This window comes from Rousettus aegyptiacus, unplaced genomic scaffold, assembly GCF_014176215.1.
Source record: "Rousettus aegyptiacus isolate mRouAeg1 unplaced genomic scaffold, mRouAeg1.p scaffold_m13_p_3, whole genome shotgun sequence".
Lineage (NCBI taxonomy): Eukaryota > Metazoa > Chordata > Mammalia > Chiroptera > Pteropodidae > Rousettus > Rousettus aegyptiacus.
The window spans coordinates 135551839-135571425 of NW_023416306.1; the positions used below are offsets into that span (position 1 = coordinate 135551839).

At 35.4% G+C, this 19587-nt stretch overlaps 1 protein-coding gene across 2 annotated transcripts in view; it reads left to right on the forward strand.

Annotated features, from left to right (window-relative positions):
• GLCE (glucuronic acid epimerase) overlaps positions 1–19587 on the forward strand; it is an 86851-nt gene that overhangs the window by 20170 nt on the left and 47094 nt on the right. Inside the window, exon 2 of one of the 2 annotated variants that reach the window (XM_016145753.2) lies at positions 18030–18120. The exons of the other annotated variant lie outside the window; for it this stretch is intronic. The gene's annotated coding sequence lies outside the window, so the exon portion shown is untranslated. The remainder of the gene's footprint in view (positions 1–18029; positions 18121–19587) is intronic. 2 annotated transcript variants of the gene reach the window in all.

The window sequence follows — 19587 nt, forward strand, 5'->3', positions numbered from 1 at the left end:
CAAAGTCTATAGTTCGCATTAGGGTTCTCTCTTGGTGCTCTTGGTGTACATTCTCTGGGTTTGGACAACTATTTAATGACATGTATTCACCATTATATCATCATCCAGAGTAGTTTCACTGCCCTAAAATCCTGTGTTCCACCTATTCACCTCTCCTTCCCCACTAACCTTTGGCCACCACTGATCTTTATTGTCTTCATAGTTTGCCCTGCCTTTTCCAGAATGTCACATAGTTGGGACCTTATAGTTGATGTGTAGCCTTTTCACATTGGCTTCCTTTACTTTGTAATATGCATTTAAGGTTCCTGCGTGTCTTTTGATAGCTCATTTTTTTTTAGCATTGAATAATTTCTGTTGTCTGGACATATCATAGTTTATCCATTCACCTAACTGAAGGACGTCTTGGTTGCTTTCAACTTTTGATAATTATGAATAAACCTGCTGTAAATATCTATGTGCAGGTATAGATAGAGGTTTTCAACTCATTTTTGTCAGTAACAAAGAGCATGATTGCTGTACTATATGGTAAGAATATGTTTAGTTTTCTAAGAAACTGCCAAACTGTCTTCCAAATTGTCTTTACCATTTTACATTTTACTGATCTCAAAGAATTAGCTTTTTTTCTCTTGGGCTTTTTCTATTTTATGTTTGCTGTCTTTTCTTCTATCTTGTTTTTTCATTTTCTGTTTTCTTTTGCTTACTTTTCTTACAGAAAAGGAGGAAACACTTTACCACTTAGGTTTAATTTGCTCTTTTAATAATTTCCTAAGGTAGAAGCTTAGGTCATTGATTTCAGAGCCACTTTCCTAAGATTTAGAAGTGTGTCGTTTCCATATGCTTGGAGATTTTGTAGATGTCCCAATTTTAATTTAAGTGCAATGTGATTAAAAGATATACTTTGTATGATTTAAATTAAAATTTATTGAGGATGGTTTTATGGCTCCGAAGATAGTCTGTGTTTACTTGAAAAGAATGTGTATTCTGCTATTGTCGAGTGGAATGTTCTATAAATGTCAGTTAATTCCAGTTGCTTGAGATATTATTCAAGTCTGCTGTGTTACTACTTTTCTGTCTACTTGTTCTATCAGTATTTGAGAGAGGAATGTTTAAATCTCTCATAATAATTGTGGATTTGTCTGTTCTTCTTTGAAATTCTATCAGTTTTTGCTCTGTGTATTATGAAGCTGTTATTAATTTAGGATTCTTATATCCTCTTGATGAATCGATTCCTTTATCATTATGAAATGACCTGTTTATCCCTCATAATAGTCTTTGCTATGAAGTGTACTTTTCCTGATATTAATGTAGCTACTCCAGCTCACTTTAGATTAGTGTTAGCCTGGTCTATCTTTATAATCTTTTAATTTTAATCTTTTTTGTTATTATCACAGTCTTCCTACAAATAATATTATACCACTTTATGTATAATGTGAGTTCAGGTGCAGTATATTTTCATTGTCTTTATTCCATCCTTTGTCCAAATGTTGTTATGCATTTTACTTATATGTATGTTACAAACCCTATAATAGGTTACTACTATTTTTTGCTTCAAACAGTTTTCTTATAAAAACTTTTTAAAATAAGAAAAAAATATAGTTCGTTTATTCACATACTTTCTATTTTGGTGCTTTTCATTTCTTTTGTATAGATTCATGTTTTTGTCAAGTATCATTTTTCTTCTGCAAAAAGTCTCTAATGTTTTTAATTGTGCAAGTCTGTTGACATATTCTCCCAGCTTTTGTCAGAAAAAGTATTATCAACATTTCGGAAAGATATTTTTGCTAGATACTGAATTATAGTGTGTTGAGAGTCTCCAGGACTGTCTTCGTGTTTGGTGGTTTGCTGGGACTCTGAAGACTGAGACTATATGGTCGTACTCGTGATTTATTACAGAAAAAGAATGCAAGGCCAAATTAGCAAAGGGAAAAGATGCATAGGTGAGGTCTGGAGGAAACAAAGCACAAGCTTCGGAGAATCTCAGTATAGTTACACAGGACATGTTTAATTCTTCCAACAATAAATTGTGACAGCACTTGTGAAATGTCTAACAGGGAAACTCAGAGAGATTCAGTGCCCAAGTTTTTACAGAGGGTTATTCATATAGGCACCCTCTGCCTAGCATGTACCAAAATTCCAGACTCCCAGAAGGAAAGCCGGTGTTTATCATAAACCGTATTATTTGCACAAACACTTCAGGCACAGTAAACCACCCTTATTAATTAGAGAATGTTAGAAACCTTCCCGAAATCCAAGTTCACAGACACCAGCCAAAGGCTAACCTCTCAGTGCAGCCTTTCTAAGGATAGAAGTCTTGAGCTTGCTGTGTTAACTCTTTTTGCATACCAGATTGTCTTGTTTTTTCCTTGTTGCACTTTAACGATTTTATTTTGTTGTCTTCTGTACGTTCTGAAGAAGAATCTGTGATAATTCTTATCTTTGTTCCATTGTTTCCTCTGGCTGTTTTTTAAGGTTTTTATCACTCTGTTCAGTAATTTGTTTATGATGTGCATTATGGGTATTTGTGAATGTGTTTTTGTGTTTATTTTTCTTGAGATTCCTTGAACTCCTTGGAATTACAAGTTGTTATTTTTCAACAAATGTAAATCATCTCAGCCATTATTTTGTCCAATGTTGCCACCGCTTTTGTTTTCATGCTTCTGTTGAACATTGTAGACTACTAATACTGTCTGTCCCACAGATCACTGAAACTGCTGAGTTCTTTTGGGATTACCCTTCTCTGTACCATTGTCTGGAACTGGTAGACAGAAAGATGGAGGGTTCTTTCATTTATTGTTCTTTTGGAGAAATATTCTGAGATCACAGTTTTGTGTGGCTTTTGTTCAGCGTCAGAAAATAATTGTTTCCTATATTTTGTCTAGTTTCTAGTTTCTAGTTGTTGAGGCAGAAAGGCAGTCAAATATTTGTAGGCCTACGCAGTGATAACTTTAAGCACTGAGTGAGGTAACATGTCATGATAGAAAACAGTGGAGTTAGATTTGAAATAACTCAGTTATAGTCCAGGTTGAACCACTTATAGCTTATTGACTTCGGGTAAGTCAGTTATTCTCTTTGAGACTCAATTATTTCTATCTGTAAATATGTGAAGTATGTGGGAGGTGGAAGATGTGATTATCTGCCTACTTATTGTACATGTCAATATAGATAAAGATGTAATAGCACTGTGGAAAATGTGTAAAACAATATACAAATACAAATTAAAAATAATATTTAGAAATTAATCTCAGCTCTTTCAAGTCCTCTTCTTTTAGAAACTGTTTAAATATTGTTTCATCTAAGTTTCTTTTATTACTAATAGTCTAAAAAAGGAAATGAAGTATATGTGATTTGGAAAATGGATGGAAAACACATGATATTATCTTTTTCAAGGGTTAGAAATTACTTATGAAAAAATTTATAAAGGCTCCTTAAAGTGTTCTGGGCTCTTTTTTTTTTTTTTTTTTTTTTTGGTACTAGTAGAATTTGATTAAGATTCTTACTTATCCTCTTCTATATCTTGCAGATCCTTAACAGTTATGTTTTGTGAAATATTACAATGAATTTTCCACCCTGGACCATCTGTGAAAAGTTGTTTTTTAAAATCAATATGGTTGCTTCTTGTCTATAATGATTCTGGACTACCCTTTCCCTCATAGTTAGTATACACTGAGGGGAATCTGCGGATGACTATACTTAAGGAGTTAAATCTGTTAGAACATAAATCACAATGATTGAAATATGAATGAAATATTTTGTACCTTCGAAATTATTCAGATTACTCTCCCATATTAGAATGTATCAACAAGAGAATCCTCTTGGTTGGCCCAGTCATTCACTAAACATGCATATAGTGCCTACTGTTTTCAGTCACTGTTCTGTAACAGTATATTACAGTAAATAAAATAGACAAAAATTCCTGCCCTTATGAGCTTACATTTTAGCTAAGGGAGACAGAATAACAAGTAAAATACATAATATGCCAGATAGCAGTATATACTATTGAGAAAAATTAAGGCGGGAAAGGGGATAGGGACTGTTGGGAGACATGTGGACTGGAGGAGGAAAGCTAAGAGAGAAGGGAACATTTGAGCAAAGACCTGGAGGTGCAGTCTAGAGCATTCCTGTTTTAAGGTAAAGCAAGTTCAGCTCCTCTAAGGAAAATGTGTGCCTAGTGTGTTCAAAGAACAACGAGGAGGCTAGTGTGACTGGAGTGGAGTGAGCCTAGGGGAGAATAGTTGATGAGGACAGAAAGGTAATGGTAGCTAGTTAATGGAACTTTGTGGAAATTTTGTCTTTTAATCTGAAAAAAGAAGTTATTGCAATTTTGAGCAGAATGATCATATAACCTGACTTATTTTTTAAAAAGGATCACCATTGGTGGATGAATGGGAGTTTGAGGCAGAAATAGATCATTTAGGAGACTATTGGCAATAATCCATGTGAGCTTGGTAAAATGTTTGGATTCTATTCTAAAAGTAAAGCCAACAGGTTTTGCTAATGGATGAGACATAAAAGGTGGAAGAGAAAGGGAGAGGGGAAGCAAGTGTAACAGCAGATTTTTGGCCAGAGTTACTGGACACTTACAGTTGTCATTTATTAAGATGGGGAAGATTGTGGGAGAGGAGCAGGTTTGTGGGTGGAGTAGCAGTGAGATTAATTAGGAGTATGGTTTAAAACATGTTAAGAAATACATATGAAATGTCCAAGTAAAAAATGTTGAGTACATAGTTGAGTGTATTAGAGGATGAAGAGAGGACCAGACTGTTTATCTATTTATAAATAATTTTGGGAGCCATCCATTGGTAGAGGTATTTAAGCTTTCCACCTCAGGTATGAGTGTAGGTGAAAGTACTGTTATGCACCCAATTCTAGTATGTAGGTTTTTTCCCCACACCAAGCCATTCTTAGACACCCACTGGGTGTCTTACAGTTCAACTTGATTCTGATACTGTCTGTTTAGAGATAGCATCAGATTTCTCAGGTTAAGGGCTCAGTGTCATAAGACTGCTCTCCTCCCACCCCACTACTTTAGATTTCAATCTCAAGTCCAGGTTCTCACCTGTGTTTCTGACCCACCAGCTATAGTTCGGAGGTTGCAACCACTCCCTCCTTGCGTAATTCCAAGGGTTTTAAGAGTTCTTTGCCAGAAATGGGGATGAAGACCAAATATATCTATTTATTATAAATCGTAGTATCACAGAAAAGAGCAGAGGTCTAAGGACTGAGATCTAGAACATTCTATATTTAGAGTACAGAAAAATGAGGAACCAGTAAAAGAGAATGAGAAAGATGAAAACCAGGAGAAGGGGGTGTTCTGGGAGCAATCAAGTATTTCATGGAAGGTGCTTTTGTTTGAGTCAGCTGCTGGTTGTAAGTAAAGTAAGAGGAGACAGAATTGATCATTGTCTTTTGCAAGGTAGAAGTCCTTATGACTTTAAAAAGAGCAAGTTTGACAGATGGGTGGAGCAAAACCCTGGCCGATGTGGATTCAAGAAAATGGGAGACCCATGTGAAGATGGTGAGTGTAGATAACACTTTGGAATTTTATAGAGCGGGAGCTATGTGCACGTGGTATGTAGAGTTCAGGGAAGGGAGTTTATTATTGTTTTTAAATATAGACTGAGAATGATCCAGTAGAGAGGGAATATTTGACAATGCAGTGGAATGATAATTGCTGGAGCAATTTCCTTGAATAAGTGGAAGGGTTCTAGTGTATTGACCCTGTCCAGGTCCTGTCTTGGAGCATGGACCAGTTTATTCATAATCAGTGATATTATTCCATAATAAAATGATCTATAGTCTAGTGGAGGTTGAGAGTTTACTATACTAATATAGCTAAAATTATACTATATACAATACTAGAGCCCTCTTTGACTCTTATGCTACCTGTAAATGCTTGCATACACCTAAAGTTGGACAATGAATGATTATCTTGTCCCTCTATGCTCCAGCCTTACTGGACTACCTGTAGTTTTCCAAACTGACCATTGTATTTCATACTTTAATGCTTGTAACTCACATTTGTCCCTTTTAAAGAATGTATCAGTGCCTGCGCCCTTCCAAATACATGACTTTTCTTATGTCTCCTCTGTACCCTCCATATGTGTACTTCAGTCAAAGCACCTATGTGTACTTCAGTCAAAGCACCTAAAACATCTCACCCAATACTAGATTGTTGATACCTTGATCCTACCCATTCTTCAACTCTTGGTTCCTTCAGTAAAGTGTTTTTTTCATTGCTGCATGCCTATATTATCTATTGCTGCATAGTAAATTATCTCAAACTTAGCAGCTCAAAACAACATTTATTATCTCACACTGGATCAGGAATACTGGAACAGCTTAAGTGAGTATCTTACTTACAAAGCTACATTCAGTGAGTTAAACTGGGCCTGCAGCCCATCTAAAGGCTTGTCGTGGATGGATCCACTTCCTAGCTCATTCAGATGGTTGTTGGTGGGATTTATTTCCTTATTAGGCTGTTGGTCAGAGGCCTCTCTTGATTCTTTGCCACATGGATCTCTCCATAGAGCATCTAGAGCATCTCCCTTAGAGCAAGCAGTTAAGATCGAAACAAGTAGGTGAGAGGGCAAGAAAAAAGCGCCAGCAAGAAGGACATCACAGTCTTTTATAACCTAATCAGAGAAGTAACATCCCATCACTTTTGTCCTTTAGAAGGAAGTCACTAGGCCCAGCCCACACTCAGAGGAACAGGACATTACACAAGCATGTGAATGCCACTGAGTAGGGATCATTGGCAGTGCATCTTAGAATTCTGCTGCCCAGTCCTCAAACCCTGGTACAATAAAATACTTAACTTGCTGAGTAAATTAACTTTTTCCCATGCGCCCGCATAACTGGTAGCATGTCTCTGTAAGAGGGCTGACCAAGGGTACAAATTCAGTTTGAGCATGTCAAACAACTTACTACAAAAGAGTCTATCAACCCATGTTCCTGGTGTCATTAATGACCTGCCTTAATGAAATAAGTTAACATTAGTAAAAAGTTAAAATCATTTTATTTGTTTAGGACCTAAATGAAACCAGGAATGCTATTTAAGAAAATCAGAATATATGCAGTATATAATTTAATGGGAATTCAAGAAGTATTTTAAGAGCAAGGTATATTTTGAGATAATTCAACCTTCCCAGTTTTTTCCAACACATATACCATTTTATGACCTGGATAGACATAATAATATATCAAAATCTATGCAATTGAAGTATAGTTAAAGTCGATCCCTATTGTAAGATGATCATTTTTCCTTATGAAAATAAACTTTTAGCAAGCTGGAATAAATATCATGGATTTTTTTTTTTTATTTTTTGCACAGTTTAACTGTTTGAGGCAATTTAATCTTTAGAAGATAACTAGGGAATCTCATCTTAGACTCATAACATGTTAGATATTAAAAATAACTTGTCCAACCTTATCTTTTTACAGATGAGGAAATGGCCACTCAATGATGTAGCCAGATTTGCTGGTGAAAGAGCCAGTGCCAGATTCTAGGCCTCCTGGTTCTATTCAGTGCACTGTGCCATGCCATATTGCTAAGAATAAACCATACTGGAACCACTTAAGAATCTTTAAAAATGCTGATGCCTGTCCCATCCACAGACATTCTGATTTAATTGGTATGGGATAGAACGTTAGCATTGGGCTTTTTAAAAGCTCCAAGTTTGGGAACCTGCCCCAAAAGGAATTAGTGTGCTTAAGGACTTGGAACCAGAGTGAAATCAATAATGGTACAGACTTACATCCATTCTGATTCCTTAATCATGTATTTAGCTAGTTTTTCTCTGCGCAGTAAGGGGAAAAAAATCTTTACATTGAGAATAGCCAACAGTTCTGCTGAGCAAAGGCTTTCTTAATAAAGCTGTCCTTTCACTCATAGTGTATATTTTGTAAATGAGATAGCCTGCAACAAAATTCTTCTTAATCATGAAATAGGAGAACAGTTATTTGACACTGATCAGGCAAGGAGTCTTCTGCCATCTGTGTTGTGGCATGCTCTGCTGTTGTTTTAACTAGATAAAATTCTAATTACTGTTAAACAGATTGTTTATGAGGTTTTTAATATTTTAGAGCAAGTATAGAAATATAAAGAGGCAAAGAAATTGTTCCAAGTTTAAAAACAAAAGGCTTATCCTTTGAAAGTAAGTTAATCAGAAGTTGACACACTGGATTGTTTAATAACACTTTTCTCTGCCCCTTTTTGGTTCTCTGTGTTGCAAAGAATGAGAAATTTGCAGTTTGAGTATAACCATTCTGTGGGGCTATCATGTACTCTTTGGCACAATGTTTACTAAGCATTGTAAGCAGAAAATACTAATTCATTTTGTTTTAAGATATCAATTCTTTAAAGCAACATCTTTCCTTCATAATGACAGATGTGAAAAGTGTGAAGTAGAAGAGTTACAAATAGGAGATCATGGTCAGATTAAAGCATTTAAGAATTTTAGATCTTTTGTTGAAGTAATGGCAGGCTGATAACAAGAGGCTGCATATTCAGATTGCTAGAGTAGAGGTTAAAGGGCATGTGTTAGTTTTCTTTTGCTGTCATAGCAAATCACTACAGACTTAATGGCTTAAACAACATAAATTTGTTATTTTACAGTTCTGTAGGTCAGTAGGATAACACAGGGGTCCCACAGGGCTAAAATCAAAATTTTGAAATGGTGTTATTCCTTTCTGGAGGCTCTAGGGCAGGATTCTTTTCCTTGCAATTTGAGGTCTTAAATCACAGTTGTCTTGCTGGCTGTTAGATGAAGGCCCTTTCCAGCCCCTAAATACCACCCTTACTCAGGCCTTCACTTGTGGCCCGCCTTCCTCCATTTTCAAAGTCAGCAACTACAGGTCAAGTCCCTTTAACACTTCCAGTATCTCCTCCTCCCTCCAGCTAATCTCTCTCACCCACCTTCTTATTTTCAAACTCTTCCACTTTAAAGGACTCATGTGATTAGATTGGGCCCACTTCAATAATCTCCCCATCTCAGTGTCCTTAACCTTAATTATAAACTGAAAATCCTTTTTGCCATGTGAGGAAAACTAGGCTGAGTAAGAATTGGGGCAGGGGGTGGGTGGATAGTGGGGAAAGACAAGGATATCTTTGGATGCTTGTTATTCTCTGTCAGAGGAGGCTAGGTTCCTGGAGTCAAGGAAGCCAAGTGTCAATATTGATATAACCATTGAAAGTCTTCATTTATCCAACAAATAATTTTTGAGTACTTTGTGATAGGCATTGCAATAGGTACTAGGGTTGTTTTGGTGAACAAGACAAGGCATGGTCCATGCCCTTAAGTATATAGCAGTATACTTACAAAAACAAGCAAGGCAAATATAGCAGTGCTTTCTTTATAAAAGGATTCATTGTGTATTTTATATTTACATAAGTTCTTTTAAAGCAGGCACTAGTGTTCTTTGTTTTGGCCCTTTCCTTACCCTACCTACAATAGCATTTTACATACTAGATGCTCAACAGATACTGTTAACAAAGGCTTACTTTGTTTTTCCTTTGTGTTGTTAGGAATTTAGCTCTCTTTTCTGCTACATTCTACTCCAAAAGCAGTGAAGAATTTTGAGTTCAGTAATTCAGACTCAGATTACAATTTAAGATTTAATCAGGTACCTGCTGAAGAATTTTTTTTAAAGGTCTTAAGAATTATCATGTACTCTACTTTATTTGTCTTAGTAAAACTCTAAAGTGCTAATGGTAGCTTAAAGGTGCTGTCATCATATAAACAGGCAAACTTTTGCTCCCCCCGCCCCCTGCATTCAATAGCCAGAAAGTATTTATCCAATTAAAAAATAATAAACAGTTGCTTTAAACCAATATTCATCAATAGATAGTGAAGAATTGCCAACCCAGAGGCACATTAAAAGAAACTTCTCAGTATGGCTTTTTTGTGGATATGATGTAGAGAAGAGGCGTGAGAACTAAATGTTAAACCAAGCTGTATTCAGAGCCTGCAATGTGCTGCCAGAACAAAGGAAGATTCCTGCTGGTACTGCTAACAAACCATGTACCCATACCTATTCTGTGAAGGGAAAACAGAGTCTTGAAGTTGTACCCTACACAAAATAAACCCAACTTTTCATTTGCTATGGCCAAACCATGGGGAATCTATAGAACAAAGGCTAAGATTGCTAGCATGCCTTTCACACTTCATACCTATACCTTTCATGCGACATACCCATACCATCAAAGGAAAACAGGTAAACACAGTCTTTATAATTCATGACATATAAACTGAATTCCCTGAACACTTGGGGACCCTCTCTGTCGCTCTCAGTCTCTCTCAGTCTGTCTCTGAGAGGAGACCACACTCTGTGGAGCATTATTCCTTCTCTAATAACCTTTCCTTTTGTCTCTAACTCTGGGGTGTACTAGTCAATGACCCTCACCCTTTCTCTCTTGGTGCCAGCCTTGAGTCCCCACTTGGGAAGATTCGCCCCATCCTGCATCAGATGGGTACTTAAAAAAAAAAGTTTAAAGACTTACTATCTGTTTTTGTTTGTTTTACTACTCTTACAGTCTTTGTCTTCCTCATATACAATTCCCTTTTGTGCTCCCACTGAGTGCTGAGTGTCAGTCTACACTTTATGGAAAAACTGCAGGATTCTTATCAGTTGTTAAAAGTCTTCTAAAGATAACCTTAATTTTTTCAGTGATGGTCAAGGTTACAATTCTGTATTTTGTAGTTTACCAAAGCAGCAATGGGAAACTTTAGTAATGACAGATTAGAGTAAACATAGGTATATGAGATTTATAGATAATCTACCCAGGTATTAATTTCAAACTTGACTATTACAGAACTTATTGTCAGAACTGTGTAGAGTGGCTAAATATACTTGTAACACAAGTTTGGGCTACAAAGTGTGGATGTCACATGGAGTCTTAAGTTTCAATATATACCAAGTTCTCCACCCAGAATTCCTTCATGATTCTTTGGCAATTTAACATTTTAACAGATAATTTCTTATCAATATGACTCTTTTTGTCTTCAAACAGATAACCTAAATATGTTTATACATAATTTCATTTCTGAAAAATAACTTTTAGAATAGTAGAAGGAAAATTCATTTGATTTGCCTATGTGGAGATGGCTGTTATATTAAGTTTGGATGATACTAACTTGGGTGAAGGAAAGTGATAGCTGCTTTTATTTTACAAAAGAGGTTGAAAGTACGATAATCTTTAAAGTGTTACTAGATAATGTTGATTTCTGTGAACTTTTTTTTGTTCCCTCGGTGTCTAGGAAAGTAGCACCCAGTTTGGATTTAGCTTGTATGTAAAAATTCTTATTAAATGGAAATTTTTGAAGAAAGCTGGAAGTACATCAGTGAATAGTGCAGTATTACAAATGACTGAGGTTCTCTTGATTCTTTTAAAAAGAAAGGGAAAGGAGAAAACCCTCCATGGTTATGGAGGGTTTTACTTACAGTACCATAGAGAGACAGATGAAATTTACTGAATTACTGAAAGCTTTTGACAGGTGACATCTTTAGAAGTCAGATTTGAATTATTAAAGCAGCCTCTGTTTAGTAAATTGAACATCTATTGAGAAGATTAGATGGAGGAAAAAGCATGCTTTAATGGGTGTCAAAACTAAAATGGCCTTAGTGAACTATTAGAGAGATTACATACAAATGGCTTCAGTTAGAAAGGATAAGGTTCCAGATGTAAGTCATTTATTTTTTCCAGATGTATTTATGGGGAAAATAAACCAAAATTCTTGGAGCAAGCCATTTCATTTCTAATCGAATGTGATATTAGGAAAACAAAAGGCCTTAAGGTAAAAACTATTTCTCACAGGAATTTTGTTTTTTATTTGAAATTAGTATAATTGTAGATTGGCCTTTAAAAAAAAAAATCTCTGATTCTTTTAAAGTATAGCAATGTAGAATTGTTGCTAAATTCACTAGCGTAACTGAGAACAATTGTATCCTTAAAAACAAGTAATCACTGAGTTTCACTTAAATACAAATATTTGGTTGAATATAATTTTAAAAAAATAATATCTAAGATAAACTTAGGAATTGAATAGATTAAATAATATGATAAAGGCGTTCAAGATAGTACCTTTGTACTTATTTTTTTAATTTAAATTAATTTCTGTGGTATATGGATTTGAATGTTTTGTGCCATGTGTACATATACAGTGTGTAATGGAAGCTTATAGTACTGCTGTGTTAGTTGAGGTGAGATAAATAAACTGTTGCAGAAGAACAGAATTAATTCTGAAGTAGTATGTTATTTGATTTACATTCTTGGCTCACTTCGTACTTATTCAAATAAAACACCTAAATTTTTCTCTGATAATAAAGGTGGAAACAAATGATGATGTTTTACTTGTTTATTTTCAGAAAGCTCTATGCATTTGAAGTAGAATTAATCACAAAACGTTTTTTCCCCTCACTGGGTGAAAGATATACAGGAACTCTGTATTATCTTTGGAACTTTTCTATAAATCTACAGTTATTGTAAAATTTAAAAAAAAAAAAAAGGAGATAACTTCAATTGAAGTTCTTTTATGATGCCATTAAGTGGAGATCAGCATTTACTCTGAGTTGAGTGGGGTTGCGATTGTTAGCAGATTAGATTCCTTTGTCAGGTGATGCAATGCCTAGAGGAAATAACATTTAGGCTATTGATCCCCCAGTGTTCCTACATGTCTGGACTGAGCTGAGAAATTTGTCACTTGCTTCATCTTAAAAGCAGCCAGAATAAATGAGGTATTTTACAGACTATAAAATTCAAACTAAATATCCTGGAAAAATCTTGATGATTTAAAGGTTATTTAAATATTAGAAATTTATTTTTTTAAATGAACATGCAGTAAAATTGACTTTTTCTGTGCACATTTGATGAGTTTTAACATGTCTGTAGATTCATGTAACTATCATCACAGTCAGTATCCAAACAGTTAAATAAATTCATAAAACTTCATGCTGTCCCTTTGTAGATGTATCTAACCCACCTCACCAGTAACTCCTGGCAATGACCATGTCATTTTAGTTTCATTTTTTCAAAAATGACTGTTAAATGGAATCATACAGTTTGTAGCCATTTAAGACTGTTACACATACATTTATTTACTCAGCATAATGCCTTAAGATTTATCTAAATTGTTTTGTATATATTTCATTCCTTTTTATTGTTGAGTAGTATTCAGTTGTATGGATGTACTACAGTTTGTTTATCCATTCATTCATAGGACTTGGATTTGTTTCAAGTTTTTAGCTATTTGATAGAGAAGCTGTAAACATTTGTGTACAGGCTTTTGTGAGTGTGAGTCCATTTCTCTTGAGTAAATGCATAGTTGTGGTGGGATTGCTGAATCATATGGTAAGTGTATAATTTAACTTTATAAGAAGTTGCCAAACTGTTTTCGAAAGTGGCTGTACCACTTTGTATTCCCATAAGCAAAGTACGATAGTTGTAGTTGTTATTCCTATTTGTCAGCACTTGGTATGGTCAGTCATTTTAACTTTAGCCATTCTAATAGGTTTGCAATGATATCTGATAGTGGTTTTAATTTACATTTTCCTAATAGCTAATGATGTCGAATTTCTTGTTGTGTGCTTTTTGCAATATCTAGATCCTCTTTGATGAAGGGTCTGCTTAAGTCTTTTGCCCATTTAAAAAAAAATAATAGAAACTTTTATTTTACAATAACTGTAGATTTATAGAAAAGTTCCAAAGATAATACAGAGTTCCTGTATAGCTTTCACCCAACTTCCCATAATGATAACATCTTACAAAATCAAAGCCAAGAAACCAACCTTGGTACCTTACATTAACCAAACTCCAAATTCTAAACCCGGATTTTGTCAGATTTTCCATGAGTCTTCCTTTTCTGTTCCTGGATCCAATTCAGGATTCCATATTGCATCTGTTACGTCTCCTTAGTCTCCTATGGTCTGTGGCAGTTTCTTACTCTTTCCTTGTTTTTTATGACCGTGATAGTTTTGAGTATTAGTACTGGTCAGGTATTTTGTAAAATGTCCCCCAATTTGTGTTTGTCTTTTTTATGATTAGACTGAGGTTAAGAGTTTTAAGGATGACAATCAGAGGGAAGATAAAGTGAAGTGCCCTTCTCATCACATCATATCGAGGTGTACGTGTTACCGTTACTTGGTTAAGGTAACGGTATCATGGTTTGCTAGGTTTCCCCACTGTAAAGTTATTATTTTTGTCTTTCTATACTCTATTCTTTGGAAGTGCGTCACTAATTCCAGCCTACACTCAAGGGGGTCGGGTGATTATGCTTCATTTTATGGATCGAGGTGTATCTATATATTATTAGAAATTCTTCTGTAAGGAAGTTTGTCCCTTCTATTCTTCACTCACTCATTCAGTCATTTATATCAATATGTACTTATTTTATACATTGGCTTATAATCCAATACTATGTTAATTACTTTTGTTGCTAAAATTATTTCAGTGTCGACCCTGCCATTGTCCCTTTGACGTGTCCTCACCCTTTTCTCAGTTCTTCCTTGATTTCTGGCACTACAAGATACTCCAGGATCATTTTATATTTTTCTTCATCCTACTCCTTCAGTCGGTCATTTCTCTAAGGAGCTCTGTTTTTTTTTGTTTTATGGGTTTGTTTGTTTGTTTGTTTTATAGGGGAATGATGATTAGAGATCGTTGTCTAGGTGCTTGGTGTACTCTTTGCTATTGGGGTGTCACTGTTTCTAGGCCTTCTCAGAGGACAGAGCTAGGAATTATACATATGTTTACTGATGCATATATCTGTACATATACAGAATTATTTCTTATATATTTATCTGTAGTACATACTAAGCAGTATGTATGTTAGGTTCATACCGACGTCTATGGCTCTAATGTAGTATCACAGGATTTCTAGCCTCCTCTCTGATGCTTATCTGTAACTTCTTTCTGACTATGAGAAATCTGGCTTCAATCATCCATTTATCTCTTGTTCCATCCCAGTATACATGTAAAACAAGTTCAGAATTTTTAACCAGTACCACAATGGAAATAAACTTACCAGTTAAAGCACAGTGTTTATGTACAGGTTCTTTTATATTTAGTCTTAAAGTTTTCATTCAAAACACTGTTTTCCAGAGTTCCTTAGGTCAGTTCATTTTCCCCCTTCAGTGGGGTTATGCTATTTATTTGTTATACGGTCAGATCATTCATCGCAGACTGCATTCTATCTTGAAATTCCCCCACCATCTTAGTTGATTTTTAAAAATTGCATACATTAAAGTTCATTCTTTGTGATGTACAATTCTATATAGGTTTTGACAAATGCACAGTGTCATTGTTCACTATCCTTGTACCATATAGACAATTTCATCACTCTAAAAATTCATCTGATAAAAGGTTCTGGACCCAGCTATAATGTGTGTATTGGAGGGGAGTGTGCCTCACACCAACAAGCAATTCTCAGATATCAGCTGGGTGTCCTACAATTCAACTCAATTCTGACCCTATCTAGAGATACTACCAGATTCCTCAGGTTAAGGGCTCAGTCCTGTAAGACTATTCTCTCTCCACCCCCATACTTCAGATGCTAGTCACAAGTCTAGGTTCTTCTGATGCACCAGCTATGGGTCAAAGATTCCAATGACTCTCTCTTTGAGTTTGATTAATTTGCTAGAGCAGCTCACACAACTCAAAGAAACATTTTACTGATTAGATTCCTGGTTTATAAAAGGATATAACTCAGGAACAGCCAGGTAGAAGAGGTGCCTGGGGCAAGGCATAGGGAAAGAGTGTGGAGCTTCTGTGCCTTCTCCAAGCTCACCATTCTCCCCAAATTTTCACATGTTCACCAACTGGGAAGCTCTTTGAAAACCCCTCCTGTTTTGGGTTTTTGTTGTTGTTGTTGTTTTTTGTGGAAGCTTCATTATGTAGGCACAATTGATTAACTCATTGGACATTGCCATTGGTGGTCTATTCAGCATCCAGTGTCACTCCTCTCCCTAAAGGTCAGGAGTGGGTGGAACTGAAAGTTCTAACCCTCTAATCACCTGGTTGATTCTTCTGGCAACTAGCTCCCATCCTTAGGTGCTTTCCAAAAGTCACCTCATTAACATAAACATAGTGTGGTGGAAAGGGGCTTGTTATCAATAATAAGACACCTATTTCACTTTTATAGCTCTGCATTATTTACAGGAAGTGAGGACAAGAGACCAACTATAACAGAGGATGTGCCTATTGCTCTTATCACTCAGGAAATTCAAAGGGTTTGGGGAACCATGAGCCATACATATATTTCTCATATGTATTGGTATTTATCCATGGATCTCATAAATCACAATATTGCACCTGTGTATCCACTTCGTAGTCTGACATTTCCCTATTTTCCAGTCCCTTACAACCACTAATCTTTTCATTTCTACAGTTTTGCCTTTTCCTGTGTGTCATATAAATGCAGTCATATAATATGTATCTGACTTCTTTTAAGACTTAGCAGAACGCTTTAAGATTTATTCATGTTATTTCATGAATCAAATAGTTCATTCTTTTTTATTTCTGCAGTTGGTTTAACTTAGGCCAAATGTGGAGCCACCCCTTCCTGGGGTGCCACATCAGAAAACCTATAAATGTTCTACTTGACCAGAAACACGTTTATCTGGTCAGCCAATCATCAAGAGCCACACCAACTCTAGGCCTCACCCCAAATGCAGTTGACTGTGTGGCCCCAGCCAATCATTTTGTACTTTTCTCTTCCTTGTTCTTTATCCTTCATCTTATAAAAAATTCCTGCTTTCTGCCCATTTGCAGTTCTCCAAATGGAAACTGTCCACTTCATGAAGTGTTAAGTAAAGTTCGTATCAGCTAAATTGTTTTCTTTTAATAATTTTTTTAGCAACTTGTTGAAGGACATCTTGGTTCCTTTCAGTTTGAGTTCATTATGAATAAAGCTTCTATTAAATAATTGTGTATAGATTTTTGTGTGAATATAAGTTTTCAGTTCATTTGAGTAAACATCTAGGAGTTCGACTGCCAGGTTGTATAATAAGTATAGATTTAACTATAAGAAGTTGCCACACTCTTTTTCAAAGTGGCTGTGCAATTTTTCATCCACCCAGCAACGAATGAGAGTTGACATACTTGTTTTAGTAGGCAATCAACATAGGTTCAGACAGCAACTCCTGTGGCTTATGATTACAACAGTTCAGTCTTCAAAGCCTTTGCCATGCTATTTGGATGTCTCACATGTATACCACCCATTGGCCATTCTGGAACTTGAGCAGTAGTCTATCCCATAGTTCATGTCTTAAAGTCTATGTATGCTTGTCTCAGTCAGATCTATATATGTGCTCCTGGAGGGTGAGCCCAGGAGTTCATAAACAACTTTAAAGTGTTGCTTTCCAAGTTCCTCCTTCTCTGGGGTCTCCCAGTAATTTCTGATGCCATGAGGCTCCCCTTTTCTATTCTCTAAAACAAAAGATACGGCTTTATTTATCCATCCCTCTTTAATGTGCACTACCTACAGCTGTGCCCATATCCAGTGGCAGGACAACATAGGGTAAGAAAAAGAACAAGTATTTTCCATATCCTCTCAGGACTACAGATCCTGATCAGAGAGGAAGGTGTTGCCCTCCATCAGAGTTTTAGGGTCCTCAGAGCCTCCGTTGCCCACAGCTGCCACAGAAGGCTAAGAGAATGGAGAAATAAAAGGGGTGGGGAGAGATTTTCACATTTTCTTGTGTTAGGAGATCCCTTTCTGTCTCCCAGAGCTAGCACTAGATGGCTTCTCCTGAAACTTTCTCTGTGCTAATGCCTACTTCTGGGTTTTGGACTCCGTTTAATTCAGGCTGAAGGATACCAGTTGGGAAACGAAATGCTCTTTCCGTGGTACTTCACATTCTGGTCTTATCTAATCTGCTTGCTGCTGTTTACATTTCAGAGTCCTCAAGTAGCTGCTCCATGTATTCTATCCAGATCTTGTAGGTACATTCACTCAGAGAGATAGGTTGGAGCTTGATTATGCCATTTTATATAGTACTGGAACCTGACTTAAAGGTTTTTAATTTTGTTCCTCCAGGAAGTTGAGAAGAAACTGAAGTTTTGATCAAATATATTTTGAGTTTGAAACCAGACATGTACTAGAGTTTAGATTCTTTCATTTGATTAAGGTAAGATTGTTTAATAAAATTTAATCATATACTTACTATACATTTTCAAACTTATATTTTAATGTGTGCTTTATTACCACATTTTATCTTTTCAGTCTACCTTAGATTCTGACCTCAGAACATATTTTCATGGTTCCTTTATAATTTGAGTAGCTAATAGTCCATGTTACAACTTCTGGGTATGAAGAGAGCATGTGAATATGTGTTTACTGAAGGTGTTATATATTGATAATCAAATTTGTTTGCTTAATGCTGGAGTTGGCATGTTATGGCCTATAGGCTAATCCTGATAAATAAAGGTTAATTGGAACATAGTCCATCTATTCATAATGTTGTCTATAGCTGCCTTAACACTATAGTAGCAGAGTTTATTAGTTGCAACAGTGTCTGTATGGCCTGTAGGCCTGAAATCTGGCCCTTTAAGAAAATTTTGCTAGCCTCGAAGATTAAATCAGGTGTTTTTACTATGCCGTGTAATTATATGTGATATCATAGGTAACCAATTTTAGTTGTAGATGTTGTCATGTATGAAAACTAGAGATTTGAATATGTATATGTGTATGTGTGCTCCTATCCCAGGCCTGACTTCTTGAAGTGAGGAGGTCTGTATTATTTCTCAGGAAGAGGTATTCATTTTCTGAAATTATTGGTTTTTAAAATAAGACAATGCTGTGAGCAGCTAAATATCAAGTGCTTATTTCTAAGTAGAAGTATTTATTTGCTTACATTTTCAAAAATTAAAGTTTATGTGATAAAAGTCTGGCTTGTTCCTGCTCTAAAAAAAATATTCGCACTAATGTATTTAATTATATTTTATTTTCTTGGTAAATTTAAAAACAACTAATAATATTTTGAGAAAAATAATTATGTATTTTTAGTATCCATCCTAGTAACATAGTAGTTTAGAGTATATGAAGTTTTAAATGAAAACATTCTGATATAAAACTACATTTAGTGGTTAAAGTTGGAATTATGTTTCTCTCCAAAGTTTATATTTAATCAGTTATACCTGTTTGTGATTCCTAAAATTATGAGTATTTAAAAAACATAAGACAGAAGGAGAAATTAAAATTCAAGCCTGGAGAGTCTATAAAATGTTTGCTAGGCTTCTCAGGAGTCTCTTGGCTGAAGGAAAAAAACAAACAAACATGTTTAAACATGACATATAAATTAGAATTTCCAAGCGATATCAAATAAAGGAATTTCTCTGTTGTTTTGAATTGGTTTTGGACATCAAAATCTTTAAAAGATTTTTTTTTTACTAGTTTCTATGTAATTTTAACCAAATAAATTTCTGAAATCTTCATCTCTTAACTATTTGATTTGAATAGCAGCCTCTTTTATGTTATGCATTACCTGAGATATATCTGGATTCCTAATAGGCTTCTGTGAGGTATCTTTGCTTGTGTTCTTATAAAGCAAATTTAAAACTTTTTAAAATTTATTTTTTAAAGGGGAAGTGTGAGA